General features: G+C 39.6%; 1 pseudogene; it reads left to right on the plus strand.

The window, feature by feature from the left end:
• Positions 1-482: 482 nt before the first annotated feature.
• On the plus strand, positions 483-4,742 carry LOC134206896 (uncharacterized; annotated as a pseudogene).
• Positions 4,743-6,335: the final 1,593 nt, after the last annotated feature.

Consider the following 6,335-nt stretch of genomic DNA (forward strand, 5'->3'; position numbering starts at 1 on the left):
AAAATAGAAATCGTAAAAAATGTAATAAAACTAGGGCGTAAAAATATGGGGTGATGAAACCGAGCCGTTGTAAAATTGGGTCATCACCAAGCATGGAAAGCATCATACGCGCAACGTTCAATTTAAAATCATTAATGAACATACCTCTGCTGTGACAAACAATCATAGCAACCAAGCATGTGGAGAGTTTCGCATTCACGCGAAAAGAGAAGATCAAAACATAAACATGAAAGAGTTGACAGTTTTCATTAATGACTGTGTTCATCTGTTGATTCATTCTTGCTCTACACAAAGCACACCATGATTGCCTTCAAAACAATCATAAGTGAACGCATTCGTTGAATCACGACGATTGTTTCGAAAGCATTCGCGGATTGCTAATTGCTTGCGTTATTTGGTCCCCTTTTTTGTTTTCATCCGAACAAGTACTTTTCAATTTCAATAGTCAACTCTCTTTATAACCGTAGCGTATGAATTTCAGGATGAAACGTCGCACTACACAGAAAAGTACGCTGCTGCAGGTTATCCATGTGAACGACGGGAAGTACCGCTGCAGAGCGGATGACAAGTGCAGCTACCAGCAGGAAACCCTGATGCCGGGGAACTTTAAGCTGCATATACTTAAAATGCACCCCAATGTATACGCGGCCATGGATCTACCTGCTCCGGCACCAGAAAAAGCTGCAGAACCGAAAAAGAAAAAATGAAAAAGCTCGCTGTGGAAATCAACAGGGAACAGGTGCTACTTGGTCTTACGCAGTTGGCCACGGCGCTGCCACACTCGTTTCCTGAATTGATCGGATTCAAGACGTTGCTAACCCCCCTATGCGATGCCGCCGCAATCACGGCCAACCGTAAAACGATTGCTAGTTTGGTGGAAAAATCAGCACGCATTGCTCGGGAGCTTATTTCGGTGGAATTTCGTGGACAAGCCATGATAGCGATTGAAGTTGATGGAGCTACTCGAGGCAACCGTCATTTCGTTGGCTTCAATGCCAGATTCAATAGTGATGGAATCATTACTATACGAAACCTCGGTAACTATTATTCTGAATATATCCGCAAAAAATCTTGATTCTTAAGTGTAGAACTATCTGAAACGAAAAGTGAGTTTTACTCAGACTCTTAGCTGTTTGCTTGCTAGAAATATAATACTACGGGAGTCAGGGAACGATGTTTAATATGCCGTGGTGTGGATAGATAAAAAATTAGTGTTCTTCTTAATAGTCGGTCCAATTACACTACATCGATTTGCACTACACGTCAAAAGTATGGAATCACTGCAACATGCAATGCACCGCCAGAGTTCAATATTGCAACCCCTCGAAAAGTTCAACAGAACCAACTAGCGAGAAAGTAGTTTGCAGGTGATGATAACCTTTTTTAAGATTTGCAAAATTCAGCTCGGGTGGTGTATATGTATGCTAATGGATCGGGGATAAATAACGTCTGCATACATAGCTCACTATTACTTAAAATTTTGGAAAACCGATGACTGTAGCTTCCAAAGTACCTTCGTAATTAATCGGTTGTCTCACTTACCTGTTGCATATACTTATTGGTTTCTTCTGTAGTCATTCATAAAAGTAATGAATAGTCTACAGCATTGTTTTATTATGGACATTTATTGTCAGGTGATTGCAATCTTACAACGTGAAAACGTGGGACAAGATGGAACCTCTGGAACGTCCGCAGGAGAAACCTGGTATGCAATACAAATGTTGCTTGCCTTAAATAGATCCAGCGACATGTCAACCTTCACGGATTTTTAAGTAGATGCTAAATATGAGCTGTACATATTTTTTGGGCAACGGCCAATCCGGGTTCACCAGAATGTCCGCCGTAGGAACCTTGTATAAGGGATTTTTTTAAAATACATGAAGTAGGTCTTATGATGGCTCTGCTCTTTCTTCACAGATTAATGCAAGGTTGTATTTTTTTGAAATTTTGCATATACATTCTTTATGATAAAAACATTATTTGCATAATTGGTTTGCCATTTTGACTCTAGCCTAACTTTTGACAAGATCGTTTTGGTGTCTTGGACAATGTTTTAGGTAATCATTTGGGGTACCTATGTGAAAAAATATACACTGTAAAAAAATTGTTCCACCATTAAAAATAAAACTTAAAAATCAATTTTCTCAAAAACGATTATTTCAATATTTTTTTATTTTTTGATACGTCGTAGCAGATTATATATCTCGCGCTTAGTTTTATAGGGGCGTAACTGTATAGATCGATTTCTCTTCGTCGATGTTTTCTTTTTATTATTGTACCGAATTGCGCTAGTTTGTCGATGATTTAATGGTTTGGTGTGATAAAGGATGATTGTATCTTGCACCAGAATCAATAATCACGGTTGTAGCTTTTGAAACAATTGAGTTATTAGCAAAATATAAAATCGATTAAGAGAAATCGATCAATACAGTTACGCCCCTATGAAACTAAGCGCGAGATATGTACTTTTACGCACTATAGGCCATAATGGAAAAATGATGGACAAAAAAGTTTTATTTTTTTAAAAATAAGTTGGTTTTTCAAAAATGGTTGAAATTTTTTTTTAAGGTTTTTATTGACTTGATTTTAAGGAAGAACATAAAATTTCCAATGTAAAAGGTAAGCGGTAATTTTTTTTAAAGTGCTACCGTTTCTGAGGTACAGCCTAAGCTTATAAGCTACCTATACAGCTACCTACCTGTTTTCTTCATTTACCGAATTAATTTTCCCAAATTTATCGTGCAATAAAAAAACCGAGCCAACAATTAAATTTCCTTTGGAATTTTCGAATATATTCATCTAATCCATGCTGTACGCTCAATTTTGAGAGTGACTGTATAAGACTTTTACGCTAATCTGTAATGCTTATGCGGTAATAATTTTGATGTGATCCTTTATTGTTCAAAATTACAATTGTAGCAATCAAGGAAACTCAAGAACGGCAGACGAAGGAAATTTTACAGCTGCTTACCGCAGAGGGTGGCAATGCTGGGTGGCTTCGCATGCTGAATGACGTTTATGCAGTTACCCACGATAATGGCGCGAACATGGTTGCCTCTGTCGCCGAGATGAAAAAATCACTGGAGCACGCAAACATCGATTTAAACGAACTTGTGGATCATTGCTTCGAAGATTGCGAAGAAAACGTTGATCCGTGTGATACAGGACATGATGGTGACGATCCGGATGACCAAAACGAGGTTGAGGATGCCGAGACGGAGTCCGACGACGAAGATGATGATTTCAATCCTGGTAAAAGTAAACAACTAGAAGAGACACCCCCGGTCCCTTCGGACTCATTGGACGCCTCTATGCAACACGTTTTGGGAAGTGTTCGGTGCGCAGCTCATACCGCTCAACTGGCGGTATGGGACGTCATAAAGCCATATGAAAAACGATTCAGAAAAATTCAGAAGCTGGTGATTAAATTACGACAGCGAGTGTATTCCAAATTCGTTAAACAGCATGGCGCCCACCTACCACCAATCAGCAACAAGACCCGGTGGAATAGCACATTCCTAATGCTGAAGTCCCTCTTCAAGCAAAAAACTTTCTTCAACATGGTAAAAAAAAGCGTACCCGGAAGTCGGTAAGAAGAAAGTCCATGCTCCTCCCCAGATCATATTTCAGTAAACCTACCATAGAGAAGATCCATGAAGTACGTCACGCAAAAATTGACGATTTTCAAATCCTCCTCCCCCTTTCGTCGCACTTTTTGTAACAAAATTCGAAAATTTCACGCTGCTCTAATCCCCCTCCCTCCTAGAGGCGTGACGTACTTTGTGGATAACCCCACAGACTAATGTCCTCTGTTACCCTCGTAGACTGTAAATTTGATAACGTATTAACCTTTTTTCAACTACAGATTTTACACCGCATTGGCAATTTATTGAGCAGTTTTGCGAAGCTTTCGAACCTGCATTTGTTCTAACATTGCAATTGCAAAAGCGACACGTTCCGCTAAGCGATTTTTATGCGTACTGGTTGGTGTGCCAAGCCAAACTATGTCGTTGAAATGATAGCTGCTTGGCGCAATGACTTCTGAAAGCGTTCCAGCGGCGTTTACAGAAACTTACTGAGTCAATGCAGTTCAAAGCCTGCATTTATTTGGACCCAAGGTTGAATTTCCTGGGATCTCGAAGAATTTCTTCCAAAGATAAAGAACTTATGGAAGTATGTTTTGCTTTCAGCTGCTATGAACTATGGTTTTATATTTTTCCACTAAATTTCAGGAATTTCTCATCAAGTTTCACAACAGAGTAAATGGCAAAACGGATCAATCTGCCAGTCCAGTTTCTGATGACATCATCGAAGAAGATGAGCTAGAGTTAATATTGGCAGGATTTTTCGACGAAGACTCGCAGAGAAACACTTCGGTGACCAACAACTCCACCTTCGCTCAGAAATTGAAGCAGCTAGAGCTGAGAGAGAAGCTATCGATTCTCGATACGTTGCGTCCTGGTCCGTCGACGAGCGCTGGGAAGCCTGTTCGTTTCAATCTATTGAAGCATTGGGTGAGCCAGAAGTTCGTGAGCCCTGAACTCTACAGAGTTGCCCTGATTGTACTATCAGTTTCGGCCACTCAAGTTTCTGTCGAACGAACTTTTAGCGCCCTGAAGCTGGTGCTAAACGATCGAAGAATGGACCTCACGGCCGCTGCTGTGTAAAATAATCTGCTGCTGAAACTCAATCCAGATCTGCTTCCTGAAATCGCTGCCATTATTGAAGGAGAAGAATCGTAGCTCGCCTACAGTTTGCTATATTATAATCATCGTTTCATTTTCTCCCATTTCCTGTTAATTCTAGCGGAACCTTGGCGGTGGAATTATGACCATTTCATGAAATCATAAATACATTCAATTTTGTTTAATACTATGTTCTTGTGATATTTCTTTACATATTTTCGAATGTTACGTTTTTATTCCATATAGCAAAGCAAGAGAAACAAAACTTAGTTTTTTGTGCAAAGGGGAGGCTGGATAGGCTAGATCCTTTGGAAGACTTGCTGCTCCTCGAAGAGAATAGAATTTTGTTTCAAGTAGTTTCGCTGCATGATTCCATAGTTTTATTCGGTGCAAAAATATGCATATTCTCGAAAAAATCATGAAAAATGAGCTGACATATTTTGGTTCCCGGACGTGATCAGATGGGTAGGTTCTCCCGATGGAGTTTCATAGCAAAATGTTTACATTGTGCTGTAATAATGCAAAAATGGTTGGAGGGTCCACTATTGATTGAGGGTCCACTATTGGGCACTTTACCCTATATAAATTCCTATTTTGGAGTTTTGGTGTTTTGGTGTACAACGGAAATTGTCCTGTCACTGGTTCCACCGGGGCACTCCAGAGGGCCCCGGAGGTTATCAAAGGCGTCCGTGGTCCTCTTCGAAAAAAAAAAAAAAACAAAATTGTCGATTCTAGAAAAATCATGAAGAGAGAACCGTCACATGCCAGGTTTTGGTGTTAATCTGAAATTGTTACCTATCGCCGGTTTCCTTAAGACACTCTAGAGGTTTCCGGACGAGGCCAATAAGGTCAATAATTCTCTTTGGCACAAACATATGCATATTTTAAAAAAAAATCATAAAGAATGAGCCGTCATACGGAATTTGTTGATGTAAAACTGATATTTTCCCGTCATCTGTTCATCCAAGGTACCCCGGCGAGGTTTCCTGACGTGGGCAATAGAGTCCATTATCTTTTTCGGCACAAAACAAATGCATGGTCTTGAAAAAATCACGGAGGAAGAGCCATCAAAATTAAAATTGTCACCTATTACCAGTTTCCCAAGGACACTACAGAGCTTCCCAGACGTGGCTATGGTGCTCATCGAAAAAAAAACATATGCATATTCTTGATAAACTATGAAAAATGAGCAGGATACAATCTTGCAATCAAATTCCAACAAACAGATTGAATCACGTGTGAACCTTCACGCAAAAATCTTCTGATTCAATTTTCGGCTAATGGTTTACGATCTGCTTGAATCACGTAGTGTGCTGTCATTCATTCTCTCAGTTCATTGCTTTGTGGAATCACCCGTATCAAAAATCGCTTTGGTTCATTTGGAGAGATTTCTCGCTTAACTTTTCAAAAGGACCTAAGTAACATTTTTTTCATGAATTAATTTGAGTATTGCAATCAAAAGCTTTCATATTGGTCTGTTGATTGCGCTATTCAAATTAATTCATGAAAAAAATGTTACTTAGGACCTTTTGAAAAGTTAAGCGAGATTTCACCATACTGCAAATGAACGGGAACAAACTGTCAAAACAATGATCGCATTAGTCAAGAGTCACGCGTGTGAATGAATTCTTCCATCCTTGGTCATCACTG

The sequence above is a fragment of the Armigeres subalbatus genome, chromosome 1 (assembly GCF_024139115.2).
Source record: "Armigeres subalbatus isolate Guangzhou_Male chromosome 1, GZ_Asu_2, whole genome shotgun sequence".
NCBI classification, from domain to species: Eukaryota; Metazoa; Arthropoda; class Insecta; order Diptera; family Culicidae; genus Armigeres; species Armigeres subalbatus.